This window comes from Paramisgurnus dabryanus, chromosome 8 (assembly GCF_030506205.2).
Source record: "Paramisgurnus dabryanus chromosome 8, PD_genome_1.1, whole genome shotgun sequence".
In the NCBI taxonomy this organism is placed as follows: Eukaryota; Metazoa; Chordata; class Actinopteri; order Cypriniformes; family Cobitidae; genus Paramisgurnus; species Paramisgurnus dabryanus.
Window position 1 is genome coordinate 1,070,800 of NC_133344.1, and position 17,645 is coordinate 1,088,444.

General features: G+C 39.4%; 1 protein-coding gene across 1 annotated transcript in view; it reads right to left on the bottom strand.

The window, feature by feature from the left end:
• The window catches only part of LOC135770628 (protein NLRC3-like), a 233,401-nt gene that overhangs the window by 101,270 nt on the left and 114,486 nt on the right, over nucleotides 1-17,645 (bottom strand). The window lies entirely within an intron of this gene.

The window sequence follows — 17,645 nt, forward strand, 5'->3', positions numbered from 1 at the left end:
TAAGCAGCTCAATCCTTTTTACAAGCTGCAGCTCCTCACACGCTGCTCTGCCTAAGATCGGCATATCTGATTGGTCAGAGACATAGAACTGTAGTGTGGCTTCAGCTTTGTCTGTCTTACATTTCAGTGACACAACACCTTTCGGGGTGGAGCGTATACCCTCAAATGCTACTAACACTGTAGATGTAGGCTGAAGCTGGACTGGACCAGGGAGTTCCTGTATAACTGATAAAGGTAACACATTTGCCTCTGCACCAGTGTCTAGTTTGAATTTTATCTCCACACCTCGGATGATGGCTGTTGTGTACCACAAACTGTCCTTTATTTGTTGCACATCTTGTACTTGAGCGTGCCTCAAAATGCCTATGTACATTGAGTCCATTTCATTCATTATGCTTATGTACTGTCTTTGCTCTGCTATCATTATGGCTGACAGAGTGGCATACCTTTGAAAAATGGTTGCTTTTCCCGCACTTATGACATACTGCTCCAAAGGCTGGGCATTAGCGTGGCTCATGGCTCTTTCCACATCTGCGACAGTTCCATGTTGCTGATTTCTTACTGCTCTTATTTTTTATACTTGGTTTTCTCTGATCTGTTGCTTTTCCTATGGCATTTATTTGAAAATCTTGAACAGCAGGGGCATTTTGCATTGCCTGTATCTGTGTTTTAGCTAATTCAGTTGCCCTGCATATTTCAATAGCTATGTGTAATGACAAATCATTTTTCCAGAGCACTCTTTCTTTAAGAGAAGGGTTTGTTATGCTAAACACAAGCTTATCTCTAAGCATGTCATTTTCACTTGGACCAAACTCACAATCTTTGCTTTTTGTCTCAGCTCTGTGATGAATCTGTCCACTGAAATGCCTTCTGCCATGGGATGAGACCAGAATTGATGCCTCTCAAACACAACATTTTTTTTGTGGGCTGCAGTAGTCATGGAATGCTTTGAGCATTTCTACCATCGTCTCTTTCTCTTCATCGGCAAGCGTGATGTTGAGTGTGTTATACACTTCCAACGCCTCTTCACCAATCGTGTGTAGCAAAATGGCTATTTTCACTTCATTGTCTTTGTCACTTGCTCCCGTTGCGGTCATATACAAACGAAAACGCTGCTCCCATCTTCGCCAGTTTTCGGCTAAATTGCCCGTTAACATTAATGGCGAGGGCGGCTTGAATTGCTCCATACTCATCCACGTTTAACATGCAAAGTGTTAGCCGGCGTGCAAAACAGTTCGTTTCAGTTCGCTGTCCTCACTCCGAATCCCTTTACTTCTGACACCATTTAGTGTTGTTGCATTGTTGTAGGCATGACGAGTGGCAACATTTAATTGTACACTTTATGTATTTAATAAAACACCAGGAGACAGAGCTTCCGTGCCGTGAGCTTCTTTTACTAACTCTCAATCTGTCAGGCATAAGCAATCGATTAAAAACAATCGACACACACACATGCATCAACTTAATCAAACATCGAGTGTGTCGAACCAAAATCCACCACACACAGGTTGTGTTGTGGTGAAACACTGCAGTACTTTGATGTCGTATCGATGTCTCATAATTATTCATGAGACTGCTGATGTATCTGCTTACTGATCAGATCTCTCATTGACTTTATATATCCTTTACATTTCAGTGTGTGCATTTTTCATACAGTTTATGTTTAACTAAACCTCAGCACATGTGTGACTATCAAAGAGATGATCTTACTTCAGTATCTCCAGTTTACAGTCAGGATTCTTCAGTACATCAGAGATCAGCTTCACTCCTGAATCTCTTAGATTATTCCAGGTCAGATCCAGATCTCTCAGGTGTGATGGGTTTGATCTCAGAGCTGAAGTCAGAGCGACACAACCTTCATCTGTGATATTACACAATCTCAACCTGTAGAGAACAGAGACACACAGTTTGTTCACACACAGATAAAATCTACAGTGAGTTGAATTTGTTTCTCTTCCTGTCATCATTTAGTGTTTATGAACATTTTCATTTTAGTTTCATTTATGTGTGTTTGTGTTTTACTGAAACACATCAGTGAGATTTACAAGGAAATTAACTTCATCAGTTTATGTTTATATTAACTGTGTGATTTATTTTTTATATAGTAATGAAATCAGATTTTTCTCATCAGACATCACAAAATTTTCTCTTATGTTTTCATTTCTGAATGATTTTCGTTTTTTACTTTTTTTCTCATCATAATTCAATTTTAATGTTTTATGTTTGTGGCTTTCAGTAAGAGTTAAAGTGTTGTGATGAATGTTGAATAAAATCAGCTTCAGTTATCAAATACATTACTGAGATTAAATTAAAATACACCATTCAACATTTGAACTGGACCAAAACGTTTTATAAATGTCTTTGGATTTTGAAAAATACTTGTCTGAGGACATCTTAGGGTGTTTTCAGACCTGAGTCTATGTTTCAGAACCTGGTGCTTTTTCTTCTTGGTTCAGTTTGTTTAGGCATATGTGAACACGACAGTGGCGGACTGCTTTAGTCTATGGTCACAGCAGCCACAACTAACAGATGAAGATCAATAAAACACTCCCAGGAGGTTCACAACAAGATTATAATATGCCCGGGATATGTTGTGCTGTTGGCGGTAACAACAGTCATTAGAGGAACCCCAAACTACAATTGTATTCTATTCCAAAGGAGTTAAATCAGTGGAATAAAGGATTGTCTTCAATCAGAAGTGACCACTAAGATAACATAAATGCTTGCCTAATATTAATGAATAGTAAAAAGTTCTCAAGTAATTAAATGATCAAGTAAACAGTAAGTGTTAAAATAAGAACAGAGAAACAAATGAAAAAACAGACAAATACATCCCTCTATCATCTTAGTGCGTGCACATAAGCGCTGGGGCGCGCTGCGACACTTCGATAGCATTTAGCTTAGCCCCATTCATTCAATGGGACCAAACAGAGATAAAGTTAGAAGTGACCAAACACATCAACGTTTTTCCTATTTAAGACGAGTAGTTATACGAGCAAGTTTGGTGGTACAAAATAAAAGGAAGCGCTTTTCTAAGCGGATTTAAAGGGATACTTCACCGATTTAGCATTCAGCTTTGTATCTGTAGAAACCCGGCAGTATTACTGAATGACCATGTTTCCCTCCATCATTTCCCCCTGAGAGGAGAGATATCTGCATTTTGGTTCTGCAAAAAAGTCCTCCGATAGGGTTGCCACCCATGTCTGATAAAAAACCTGGACATATCGATGACCCGGCCAATTGGTTTGCTCACAAGCATAGAGCATAAAATTTCAATAGGCCTATGCAATTATTGGCAATTCTCTAAAACTTTACAATTCTCTTTATTTCAATTCTTATTTGTTAACATTAACTAATGTATTAACTAACATGAACTAACCGTGAGCAGTACATTTGTTACTGTATTTGTTAATCTTTGATAACGTTAGTAAATAAAAATACAGCTGTTTATGGTTAAGTCATGTTAGTTCACAGTGCATTAACTAATGTTAACAAGATTTAAATAAATGTATTATTAACATTAACAAAGATAAAAAATTGCTTTATGCTATAAGTGCAGTTTATTATTAGTTAATGTGTTAACTAATGAACCTTATTGTAAAGTGTTACCCAATTATTTGTTCATTATGTTTAAATATGTAAATCAGGTATACAATTTATTAAAGCTGCTTATACTATTTATGTAAACTGTTTTTATTTATATTCCATTGCAACTTTAAACAGGTCTGAATAGCAACTAGCAAATATGCACATGAAACTAAACTTGTTGAACTCACCTTAACATGTATTTTACAATAATTTAACCCGCCATGGGAAAAGCTGAAGTCACTGTTACAAACTCTACACCATGCAAGATTTTAACTCTTTTAAGACAGGGATACACTTTCGTGTAGTCTAGTGTAAAATGTGTCTTATATTTTCGCTTTTGGGGCACTCTCCCTCTGCCATGGCGCTCCTGTTTCTAGATACACTGTTTAGTTTGGTTCGGGAGAAGAGATAAAAGCCCGCCCACACTGACAATTGATTGGTTGATGTCCTGAAACAGGCCAATCATGATGCTCTCTGTCTTACATGCGCTAAATGAGGCAAACACACACACAGACGCAAGGTCTCCCTCTCTGCCGTGCGCGCGCTAAATTTCATATTCACATAGCTTTTCAAAAACCGGGACATTCAGTGTCCCGGGAGAGTTGATAAATTTCCCGGGACAGGTTATTAAAAAGAAGGACAATCCCGGTAAAACCGGGACAGGTGGCAACCCTATCCTCCGATGATGCAAAAATCGTCATATTACATCATCGGAGGACTTTTTTGCAGAACCAAAATGAAGATATCTCTCCTCTCAGGGGGAAATGAGGGAGGGAAACATGGTCATTCAGTAATACTGCCGGGTTTCTACAGATACAAAGCTGAATGCTAAATCGGTGAAGTATCCCTTTAATAGAGGAACTATATTGTATGGCGGAATAGCACTTTTGGGAGTACTTCGACTCGGCGCAGTAACACTCTCCCTCTCCCATTATGAGAGGGAGAAGGGGAGCGGATTTTTCAGCCGAGTCAAAGTACTCCCAAAAGTGCTATTACGCCATAAAATATAGTTCCTCTTTTAAATCCGCTTAGAAAAGCGCTACGTTTTATTTTGTACCACCAAACTTGCTCGTATAACTACTCATCTTAAATAGGAAAAACGTTGATGTGTTTGGTCACTTCTAACTTTATCTCTGAGTGGTACCATTGAATGAATGGGGCTAAGCTAAGTGCTATCGAAGTGTCGCAGCGCGCTCCAGCGCTTACGTGCACGCACACAGATGATAGAGGGATGTATCAACTTTTCTTAGTTAAGGTAATAACATAGTTTAATATTGAAAATGAGTAGACTATTCCTTTAAGTAGCAGATTGTTTTTTGATTAACATCTAAGTTACAGCTGTCACTTACACTTACAAGCCTATAGTAATGGATTAATACGTCCTAAACCACTTTTTCCCTAAACTTTTCACTTTACACATAACCTTTTTAAATACATTTATATACGCCAATGAACATTTTGACTTAATTATGAGCGTATTTGACCGCCAAAGCCTGAAAGATCACAGTTCTGCATGTGCACGTTTGTTCCCGCTGAGATATTATGGACAGCAGACTTTCTTTTGTGTCCCAGCAACTTATTTTCAGGAGCAGATTAACCATAAGGGCAAACTGGGCGAGTGCCCAGGGGCACCAAAGGCTTAGGGGCATCAACTGAAACCAGCGAAAAAAAAATATTTTATAAAATTACAAAAAGTACTTGCTTTTTAAGATGTAAGTTGCTCATCTACTAAGTAAGTGTGACACGCACAACAGCTATCTGGAAAATGATTGGCAGACAGCCGAACGCGACAAAAACAACGAAAAGATATCGGAGAAGCGGCAGCAGCTAAGTGGCAGTGCCAATTGAACATTTAAAAAAGACAAAGAAAAAGTACATTAAGCCACTTTACACAAAATCCCACAAATATGCAGTTTTTTCTCTGGTGCCAAGCAGTCTGTTAGCAGCACTAACAATGATACAAAATTATGCTCTGTTGAGCAATCAATTAGCGACGGAGACCCCACCCATTAAATAAACAGGAGTGCACCTGATGAGCCGAAGCATCTGGAAACAAGAGACCAACAGCTAGACATAAGCTCCTACACCCAGGCTCAGGTGGATGATGAAACGGACAATCGACGCCCATGTAGCAGTGCTTCGCCTTCTGAGAATATAGTTCCCAGTATGTATACTGTTAAAAGATGGCTGTGTCTCATATCACCTTGTTATTTGTACACGGTGTGACTATACAAATCACAACACATAAATAGGAAAATGTTCGCATTATTTTGTCACTTATTGGGAGCAGTATGCTAGCAGGAGCCATTCACTTCCAGTCTTTGTGCTAAGCTAAGCTAGCGGGGGCTGCGTCAGACAGAGTTACAGCATGCACGGAGATGAGAAAGGTATGTATGGACTTATCTAACTCTGGGGGATATGGTGAATAAGCGAAATTCCCGAAATCTGGGCGTGTTCCTTTAACACCGGTGGAGAAGCGCTGATCTGTACACTCACACATATGATCAACTGCTCACTTATAATAAATAACTGTTTTTATGAGAATACTTACAGAGACTGTGGTATTACAATATAGTTTGTGCGTATATCTCCTGTCAAGCCAAAGAAATTAGGTGTTCGCGTGATTTTTGAAACGCGCGTTTCAGTGCATGGGCTTTTGAGTTTGTGCATGTGTGTGCACCGAAAACAGTTAACTTTAGGATCTTTGTCGCTCAAATAGTGTAAAATCGCTTAAATGTTACTGTAAATGGTAAACTTTCTTATTAACAGTATTAGTAGCAGTATGCTCTTATTAACAGCATTTCATGCAATATTTTTGCAGTTTTACCATATTTACATTAACGTATTTACAGCAGTAGGCTACTAACGTTAGACCATGTGACTTACAAGCGAGGAGTATTTCCATCATTTGTTCCAATCCATTCCAATAAAACATCTTTCAGGTCACTTTGCAGTGTCAGTCTGTGTATATAATATGTTGTTTTAATTGATTGACGCCTCAGAATTCTACAGTTATAGTTTTACAGCGTTTTGTACTTGACTTTACATCCCGAAGGCAGTCGCTCCACGCATCTTCAACAAGCATGTGAAGCATATGATGAAGTACACAGAAAAGACGGATGACATCACAGTAGCGCGAGAGCGGTTTGAAAGCAGAGTCTCGATTCACTCTTGTGGTACTTTGATGTCACCTGCTTGTCGGTTTTTGCAGCGCAGCATGAACTCAAACAAATCTAATGTCTGGGATACATGTTGGATGACGGCGAACAGCGCGTCAACAAACAACGCGCAGCCCCCCCCCAAAAAAATTTTTTTTCATCGAATCTACACAATTCACGTGGGTCACCTGTTTTGGCTTCAAAACGGCGAATTTCACCAAAAGGTGAGGGATTTTCATGCCTGTTTAAGGCAACAAGTGTTCATCTGCAAAAAGGCGACATGGACTTATTCACTGCTGTTGAACTATTGCAGACATTACACTTTTATGTTGGCACTACAAGAGCAATTTGCTGAGGTAGATGAATCTGCTCATGCTTTCGGTGTTACTCAGACTTATCAATATGACGTTTGCCGCAAACGAAAGAGAAAGCGATTTGCGGATGAGTCATCTGACGAAGATGAAGTATTATTTACTGATGTATGTCCAGGGTTCCCACTCTTTCCAGGACGTTCCTCAACTTTCCAGGACCTTTTAAATATAATTAAAGCAAGCTCTATTTGGAGAGGATATATTTACAAATAACATGCACATAGTAAAGTCCCTGTTCAGGACCCTGCAACATCCAGCATGGCAGCATCACTATGGCGTAGGGAGAATTAACAGCCTAAAAGCCTGCTACACACAATGAAATTTCAATTATCTTATAAGATCATGACAGGTCACACTGCATGACATAAATTTAATAAACATAGACTGTACAATGATGGCACCTAAATCGTTTTTTTATGGCCCAAGTCAGTAAATGTCACCAGGATGCACTGGTTGTAAACACAGTCATACGCAGCGGAGGACCAGCGTATAGACGTAGGAACAACGTTTAGGAGCCAGGACCACATAAATTGCCATGACTGTTTCACAATGGTCATTTTATGTCAGGATAGCCTAAAATCATAATCTGAAACCAGCTTACTTCAACTTGGCAACATAGAGTGCTTTCTGCTAACAAAAACCTCTTTAGACAAAATCTAAATGTTATTGCTTGTTACTTAAGGGGATAGTCCATTAATAACAAAAATTCTGTCATCAGTTATGTAACCAAACAGACCTAATTTTATTGCTATCATAGGTAAAAAAAAAATACTGATATAATATATAATAAATAAATAGATCTGTTTGGTTACTCACATTCTTCCAAATATTTTCCTTTGTGCTCAGCAAAACAAGTTTATACAGGTTGGGAACAATCTGCAGGTCAGTGGAGGTCAGGTAGAGTCGGACTGGCAGTGGTGGACAGTAACGAAGTAAATGTAATTCGTTACTGTACTTAAGTAGTTTTTTCGCGTATCTGTACTTTACTCAAGTACTTTTATTTTGGAAGACTTTTACTTTTACTTTACTACATTTTAAAGTCAAATATCTTACTTTTTACTCCACTACATTTTAAAAAATCGGTCGTTCCTTTTTATTTATCAGTGGATAAAAAACGTAACTGGGCAAACTAAAGCTGCACAAAAAAAATAAGATGCACATGTGATGCGTCAAACCACCAATCAGGGTACAGCATGCGCTTTGTTTTGAACTTGTTTTGGTTGCCGCGCTGTTTCACGTAAGCTACGCGAGTCACGCGAGTGCAGCAGCCAGCCAATGCATCATTTGGACTGGAGAATGAAACTACATTCAAAAACAACGGAGGAGATAACTGACCCGTCACAACAACAATGGCCTTATTTACGCGAGTTTTTTTAAGTCCTTGAATAAAAGAACGAGTCATTCGCGTCTTCTCTGCCTGCCCTGAAACTGTGCTATTTCGTTTTAAAAGAATACTCTTTCAATCTAAGGAAACGCGTAGAGGTAAGCCATTTTTATTCTGGTTATATTTTTAAATAAGCAATCTTAACAGTAGCTTGCAGAAAACTGTTAATTGTGTTGCTAAAATATATACGACGTTATCATGAATGAACTTTAAGCTATGCAGGCTGAAGCTATTTTTAGCCGTATAGTTAGCTGTTTCACTTAAGTTCATTGTATTTGAAGCTTAGTGCTCTGTTATTGTAAAATGACAATGAATCACTATCAACACTGTTGTAAAATATAAATGACATTTTGACTAGCCATACAGTGTATGATGCTTAAACAGGCAGGTGGATTGGAGTGCTCCCTATTAACTGAGATTGTTATTCATATTTTCAAAAGTTTTGCTTCCAAAATATATAAATACATTTAATTATGTATTATAATATACATATGACATGCTAAACCACATGAAACGTTTCTGAAATTATATTTTGTAAGGCTTGTTTTATTGTCAAAGAAAGGGAGACTGATTTCTAGATAACGTTATGTATTTAATGTTTTGAAAACTATTGTGAACCTGTGCTTAGGTCAAGTTTGTATTACACTTAAACTGATAAATTATTTAACAAATAAATCTTGAAATGAGACATACTGCTCTCAAATCCTGTTATTTCATTTGATGCTAAAGGAAATTTTTTGTTTTTAAGGTTTTAGGCTTATGATCATTTTAATAGACATCAGTGTCTGATTTATTAATGTTCTTTTATTAATTGATTGGTTAGCCAAGAGAGTTATTTCACATAATTTGAGTTTTGTGACAAAAATGATACGGCCATAATAAATCACAGTACTTTTGTACTTAAGTACATTTTGAGGCAGATACTTTTGTACTTTTACTCAAGTAAAAATTTTAAGCAAGTACTTCTACTTTTACTTGAGTAATATTTTACCCTGGGTATCTTTACTTTTACTCAAGTACACGATTTGTGTAATTCGTCCACCACTGCGGACTGGTAACCAGAAAGTCACTGGTTCTAACTTGTGATGGGTAGTTTTTAATAATTTCATATTCTAATATTTGAGCTAATGTAAAAGCGAACATTCAAATGTTTATTTAAATTAAGTAAAGATTTTTATACATTTTTAAAGTCAAAATTTAACATCAAGCTTATAATATATAGTTTTAACACACTAATATTTTATTCTTTATATAGTTTGTTTATGTTGAAAATATTAGCAACAGAAAAAAAATTATTTACAGTTTTTCTCGATTGCTTCAGGCTTTTGAACTAAAATTTCAAAACCATAACGGCATTTTTCAAGAAGCACAATCATTTTGCTGAACAATAAACACTACACAGCTAAATCTGGAACCTCAGAATAACTCTATAAGAGTTAATTTTAACACTTTAAAAGTGTCTCATGGGTCCACTTCCAATAGAGTTATTTTAACACTTTTGAACCCATTGACTCTTTAAACGTGTTAGCATTGACTCTATGAAGAGTTAAAAATCGAACTATAAATGTACACTAATGTCTCTCAAATCACGTTACAAAAATCAGTTGAAACTCGTCACACAAACATAATACACATATCCAAAGAAAGCCTGAAATGTCTACTTTTAAACAAGCTAATTATAATCAAAAACAAATATTTCCTGTTTATATAATCTGCTTTGAAGTAAAGAGAGTACTGTTTTTCCTGGCTGAGCTCATTATCTCTAATGCGGTCACGCCCACAGGCTGTTGGCATGGTAATGAAGAGACCAGCAGTTCCAACAATAATAAACAAAGCTTAAAGTTTCATCAGATTTAAAGACTTTACCGCATGTTTGGATTATAAACTTTATACACACACGTGAGAAATATCTTTATTTTTGTCTGGACATAGACAGAAGAGAAGCGTTTCTCTTTAACGTTACCTTAGAAGAAGAACAATGGAAGACGAAACGGATTGAAAAACGTTCGCATTGTTTACAAACGAGTATGCGTGATTTCACGTAATGGCGGATTTCACTGTTACATGCTGTACAGTGTTAGACACAGTTATTCACTTTCGTATCCTTCATGGCAACTTTGAGTAATGCTGCACTGCTGTATCTTTTAAGTGTTTGCTGTAATATGATACATGCTTATTTACAAACGAGTTTGCGTGATCACGTAATGGCGGATTTCATTGTTACATGCTGTACAGTGTTAGACACAGTTATTCACTTTCGTATCCTTCATGGCAACTTTGAGTAATGCTGCACTGCGGGATCTGCTGTAATATGACATTGTTTACATGCAATGCATTCCATACATTGCGCTTTACACGCGACACCGTTTTATTATGAGCGCCGCGTTGTTTCCACGGAGACGCGAGCTCGCGCAGATATGGACGCCATATGCAATGTGTTTTTAAAGTTCATACTCGCTTACAGAAACGCGTTTAAAACAGAAGCTAGATGATAAGGGGATGGGCATCTGAAAATGGTCATCTGAAAACAGCTTTTTATATAACTCATCATTGCAGATGTTTATCTGAGATACTAATTTAGTTTAAGGGTATTTCTGTAGACAATTTATGCTGACAGCTGTTCATAACTCTCTTACAGGTCTGCATCCCTCTCATCAGTACAAAAATATGAAGTGGAAAAACACTTTTTGGACATAAAGTTATATGGTAACATGAGCCACATGAAGTTTACATCTCTGTTGTTTATCAGTTTCTTATACAAGTTAAGTTTTTGAAGAGGCTTTGTTTCCAAATAAACTGAAAATGTCCTACTGACCTTCATTTCTATTTTGATTACATTGTTAACTTCTTAATAAACCTCAAACAAACATGTATTTATTTGTCCTCACATTCTGTAGTTCTCTCTCACATTCCTGCCTCATTATGCAGCTCATTATGCAAGGCTTTGTTTGCTAGCTGTCAATCAATCCTTCTCGCATATGGCCCCTCTAAACAAAAATCTTACAATTTCAAAATCAATATATTGGTTTATGTGAATGAGTAGGCAGGATGATTTTCACATCATTTTAAAGCGTAACTAAACCCCTGGTCAGAGTCTGACTCCACCCACTGGCAATATTTGAAAAATGCAAGAAAAGTGGGCAGATCCCAACGGAGATAGAGGGGACGAACTAAGCTCATATCAAGTGTGTGGTGAGATCGTAACAAGGGCGTGGTGAGCTTGAACCTGCTTACATCACGAGTTATTTTTTGGACCCAACATCCAATAGGAAAATTCAACTGCAATAGCCACCGTTCAACCTGAAGAGGGTAGCACTCAGACGTTTTTACACCATATATTGTAGTATTGAAACACTTTATATCCAAATGTCTAAAATCAAACTAAAATCAATGAACAGCACTAATAAAGCCCCATTCTTACAGATCATTATCTTAAAAAAGGTTGGTTTAGGGTTTAGTTACTCTTTAAAGAAAAAACTCTAGACTACTAGATTCTGTTTAGAAAAGTCTTGTTAAAACATGTTTAGTATGGGTTTTGTGGACTTATATCAGTGACTTAAATTTTTTGCTTTTTTAAAAACCACGCATAAACCTTTTTCTCTCAAAAATACAAACATGTACATACATGTAGCTCATATAATATTTTAGCCCAGTTTGTGCTGAACACAGTGGTATGAGACACTTGCCATTATAATGTTTTAAAGCAACTGAAAAAAGACCAAATGTAAGAGTATGTCAGAACCTCTGACAGTGTCCCAAAATGGTCGGACCCCATAGGGTTAAGGAGGAGGAAGAGGAGGAGGGAAAGAAGGAGGATGTGGTGAAGGAGGAGGAAGAAGAGGAGGATGTGGTCAAAGAGGAGGACGACGTGGTGAAAGAGGAGGAGGGAGACAAAGGGCAAGGTGACAAGCAGTCTTAGATGAAATTCAAGTCACTCAAGCTGACCATGTCCTTGTTCATGGTATGACTCAGAGGGAGGCTGAGCAATGAGTAAAGCCTAATTTGAGTCGCTTCACTGTTGCCTCCATCTTCAGAGCCTTCAGGAAGGAAAACAGATAGATGTACTTACAGTAAGACTGCTCTGTAGAGTAACTTTAGTGTGCATACACCGTTGGACTATGCTACTGGAATAAAGAAATGCATCAAATTGCCTTCCATACAGATCGACATATCAATAGAAGAATGCAAGGGGTGGATCATACAAGAGGATTTTACCTTTTGTTTGGCTAGGACCAATATAGCCTGTGATGTGAATGAGATTCTCTGGCCTGACTCAGAACAAATTATTGAGGCGGAATAATTTTTTTCAAATGATTATTTTTTAGAAACTAATATTTGATCATTCGTGCACATCCCTAGTTTGAACTGGACTGACTGATGTGCCCTTAAGCAAGACACTTTACTCCTGTTTGCTCTGCAGTGATTCCTACCCCCTGTTCTCTGTCATAACACAGCCACTCGTGCTCTACGCTCGCGGAGTCCCTCGCTCCTCCTTCCCCAGTGGCGAGATCTCTGTCACTAGCTCAGTGAGCTGACACGCTCCTATGAATTTCCATCGACGGCCTCGCCGGTCTGGGACCTCCCACGCCGAGACTGCTCTCATATGCACGGTTTTTCTATCTATGTTACGTGCTCCCCCTGCTGAGCACACGGCAAGCCATGAGACTAAGATAGACACACAGACAAGCACACACGGGCTGACACCCCTGTGTTCTGTCACAACACAACCGTTCACGCTTTACATGAATTTCCCTCCGATTGCATCGCCGGGTGGAGACCGCTCATACGATGCATGGCTGTTCTATCTGTGTTACATGCTCCCCTCTGCTGTTCCTCTCTCGTTGAGATGAACAAGCCGTGAAGCCATGGAACTAGATAGATGCATAAGACAAGCAAACACAGGTGGGTCCGGCCCCTGTTCTCTGTCTCAACGCAGCCACTTATGCTCTACACTCGCGGAGTCCCTCGCACCTCCCTCCTTAGCAGCGAGGTCTCTTTCAGGCTTATTAGAGTTAGCACCTGGTCTTACGGGTTCCTTGCCTCTCGCGCAACCATCTAGTATTCGGCGATCACAGAGCTTCACGCTCCTCCCCTCCTGGAGCGGCACAATCTCATTCGTCTGCTTGATAGGGCAGACACGCCGTTATTGGAGCACTAAGAACACTTATTATAGAGCCTAACCGGCCTGGGTCTGTCTCACTCCGGCAGAGCTCACAGTGTTTATTTGCCCTGTCATTTCTCTCTGGCTTAGATGGAATCAGAGGCAGAACAAATTTGTTTGATAATATGCTGAGGCCCGAACATCTCCATGTATTCAGTCCCGTCCTATATCAGTGCGCTGAATATTGGTTCATCTCTTATATACCCCGGTTTTTCTGCCCTTTAAATCAATGGCAATACCGCGGGCCTCACGGCAGTCTTCCTCTCTGCATTGATGGGTTAAGTCTGACATCAAACCACATGGACAAACTGCTCTGGTCTGTGAGCCGCTCTGGCCACCGCCTGAATGGCCAGCTTTGATCTCACTCGCGTCGGCAGCAGAGAACAGACTGTCTGGGAGAAAAAGGGTTAAGTCGCGCCTCCACTGGACTGCCCTGATATATTTTTGTGTACTCTGTTTATCCAGAAACATTCACATATAATACTGTCGGTTATGCGACCTCACTGTAGTGGTGAACGTTATTGAAGAGCAATTTCCGTGCCTACTATACTGTGTATTGACACCCCACGGCTGTACAGTGTTTCTTAACACTTTTTTGCCTTACCGACAAGCGGTCAATATACGCACACACGGCCCGCCATCCATAATTTTATCGACGGCCGCCGTCAAACCCAGGTTTGGCAACCCATTCCCGGGACACCGGGCTGGATTCTAAACAATAATTCAGTCGCTTTCTCGCTGAAATTCGCTCGCAGCCCACCTCAGTTTTCCGCTACGGTACTGACAGTGCAAGAGAGCACGGTCTTACGACTGTTATTTTCTCTTCCTAGAGAGACGGCAGCCTCAGACCTTTTCACGGCTCCAAGCATTTTGAATCGCGCCCTCTCAAGACGGCCATTCAAAAGGCTTACAGCCAAGCGGTTTATGACGTTTTTCGGCCAGATGGCTGGTTTATATCAGTAGATCTGAAGACACTCACACCGATCCGCTCCAATATTCTGAGAAATTAAGGGTAATATCAACCTCCAAGTGAGTTTGCTACCCGCCACAATGAGTTTCGTTTTATGACGCTCGGAAGCGAGCTTAACACCAAAGCGCGCTCACAGTCAGACGCGCGACATCTCGTTTAAGGCGGGCTCATGTACCCCGTCCTAACGAGTCCCAATAAAGCTGAATATCATGGCATTCTGTTCATACTGTAGCAGATGCAGGAGACACCACACGAGCTGCTCTTTACATGAGAAACAAAAAAACAGCAAGCGCCTCCCACCTTCAGCTGAACTCAATCAGAACATAGCACGAGTGCACAGCAGAACGGTGTCTGTGACAGGACCGGTCGTTTCTCTGAACTGAGATCTGTTTAAGTTTCACAACAACTTATTTCAGTTGCTTAAGAGTTATGAAAACAGCATTTAAACATGACTTCTTGGGGTATAGTCTCAGGCAGAGGTGTAAAGTACTTGAGTAATTTTACTTGATTACTGTACTTAAGTATTATTTTTGGCGATTTTTACTTTACTTGAGTACAATTTAAAATCAGTACTTTTAGTTTTACTTAATTACATTTTTTAAGAAAAAAAGTACTTTTTACTCCTTACAATTTTATTTACAGTCAAAAAGTACTTATTTTTTAGAGATCACTTTATTCTATTTTCCCTTACTCTTACCAAACCAATTGAATTGTGCTGACGGCCAGTTAAATTTAAATGTTATTTATTTTCCTTGGCCGAGATACAGCGTGCCACTCCCTGAAATTCATACGGTCGTAGCTCAGGCACCTTAAGTCCGGGGTGTTCGCCCCTCGGGTCCCTTATCCTACCCGAGAGGGCCTTTCCAACGAGCCAACCCCCGACTCCCTAACCCTTTCTGTGGCAGACGGTCTCCTGAATTTCAAATGTCCGTGGCTCGGTCGCTTTATATCCTAGGCATTCGCCCTTGGCGTCTCTTATCCTACCTGAGAGGGCCTTTCCAACGAGCCAACCCTGACGCTCTAACCCTTTCCCAGGCTGAGATACAGCGGCCATTCATTGATTTTCCCACGACCGTAGCTTGGATGCCTTTGGGTCGCTTATACCCGAGGGGGCTTAAGGTGCCCAAGCTACAGCCGTGGAAAAAATCGGGGAAAGGACCACCGTATCTCGGCTGGGGAAAGGGCTAGAGACTCGTGGGTTGCTTGTTGGAAAGGCCCTCTTGGGTAGGATAGTATATATACTATCTATATACTACCTATATATATATATATATGTATCTCTCAAGGGTTTTTTCTCCTCCTAGGAGTTTTCCCCCTGAAATAGCCAGGAGGGTTTTTCTCCTAGGGGGTTTTTTCATCCCCTGGAGAGTCCGCCACCTTTGGCTTAACTTACTTCTTTACTGTATACGTTACATTATTACTATGCTCGTCTTTCTATGCTTTTCATACATCTATTAATGTAAAGCTACTTTGAAACAATTAACTATTGTGAAAAGCGCTATATAAATAAAATTGAATTGAATTAAATTGAATTAAGCCAGCAAAGAGTTGGATGGATATCTGGCCTGAGTTTCAGACACCAGGAAGTATCTGCTCACGTTTCCTGTATTTTGCAGCCTCTCTATCAGGACTAAGACCTTGTTCACACTGTCAGTCCAAATCTGATTTTGTTGCATGTCTGACTGGACAGACTCACTGTCCACATTGTGTATCACAACTGTTTAGATCCGATCTGTGCGTCCTGTAGGGTTTTGCAATTTTCTGGATTATCTGCACTGTTTCTATGGCAATGACGTCACACTGGCACAACAATCGTGTTTACATTTTACGTGACGCAACAGCATGACGTAACCGAAAAGCTACAAAAATACGATCAGAGCGGTCAGACTTAAATGTATTTCTGAATAACACAGTCTCACCCCATGGCGTCAATATTTGACGACACTTGACCATGCGTCAATATGTTGACGCGGAGGGTATACCTTTCGCGTAATTTTTTGACGAACTGGGGACTTCAATACTATTAAGTCCGTTGCATTCTCTTTCCTATTTTCTTACCATTTTCGCGTCGGTTTAGGGTTAGATTACGCAAAATTAAACAGTGTACGCGAAATTAAACAGTTGTCACCTGGCATTGGGGTTAGAGTTAGGTACGCGAAATTAAACAGTTGTCACCTGGCGTTGGGGTTAGAGTTAGGTTTGGGTAGGGATGTCATTATGCAAATCTAACCCTAAACCGACGCGAAAATGGTAAGAAAATAGGAAAGAGAATGCAACGGACTTAATAGTATTGAAGTCCCCAGTTCGTCAAAAAATGACGCGAAAGGTATACCCTCCGCGTCAACATATTGACGCATGGTCAAGTGTCGTCAAATATTGACGCCATGGGGTGAGACTGGGTTGTTCTGAAAATGTGATTTGAAAAGTATTTCAAACCACCTCTGGATATAGCTTGAAACAGAAAAAAACAGATTTCATGTGCTTTTTGGCCTTTCACACGTTCTAAATGTGACTGGGTTCCAATCGAATATGCACCAAAATCAGATTTAGACTGACAGTGTGAACAAGAACTAATACAACTCTTTCTGCACTGGCTGTCTGTGAGATGCTTGATACTCAATTTTGAAAATCAGCTTCTGCTTTAGTTAAATTCGAGGTTTCAAAACTTTGAGTAGCATGTTGCATACTGAAATTAGGTCGTTTTATAGTTTGATAATGAAATACAATTAAATACAAACAGTTGTAAAGCATGATAAAACCCTGTATGTGGTGCATTCACTTCATGTTTTTAGAGATTAAAATTAAAATGTTCCTGTTACTTTTACTTTTTTAATACTCAAGTACAATTTTAATGTGGTACTTTTTACTTTTACTCAAGTATGATTCTCGCCAGATACTTTTACTTTTAATTGAGTAAAATTTACACTCAGTACTTGTACTTTCACTTGAGTAACATTTTTGAGTACTTTTTACACCTCTGGTCTCAGGGTAATAAAAGCGCGTTTTTAAGGTG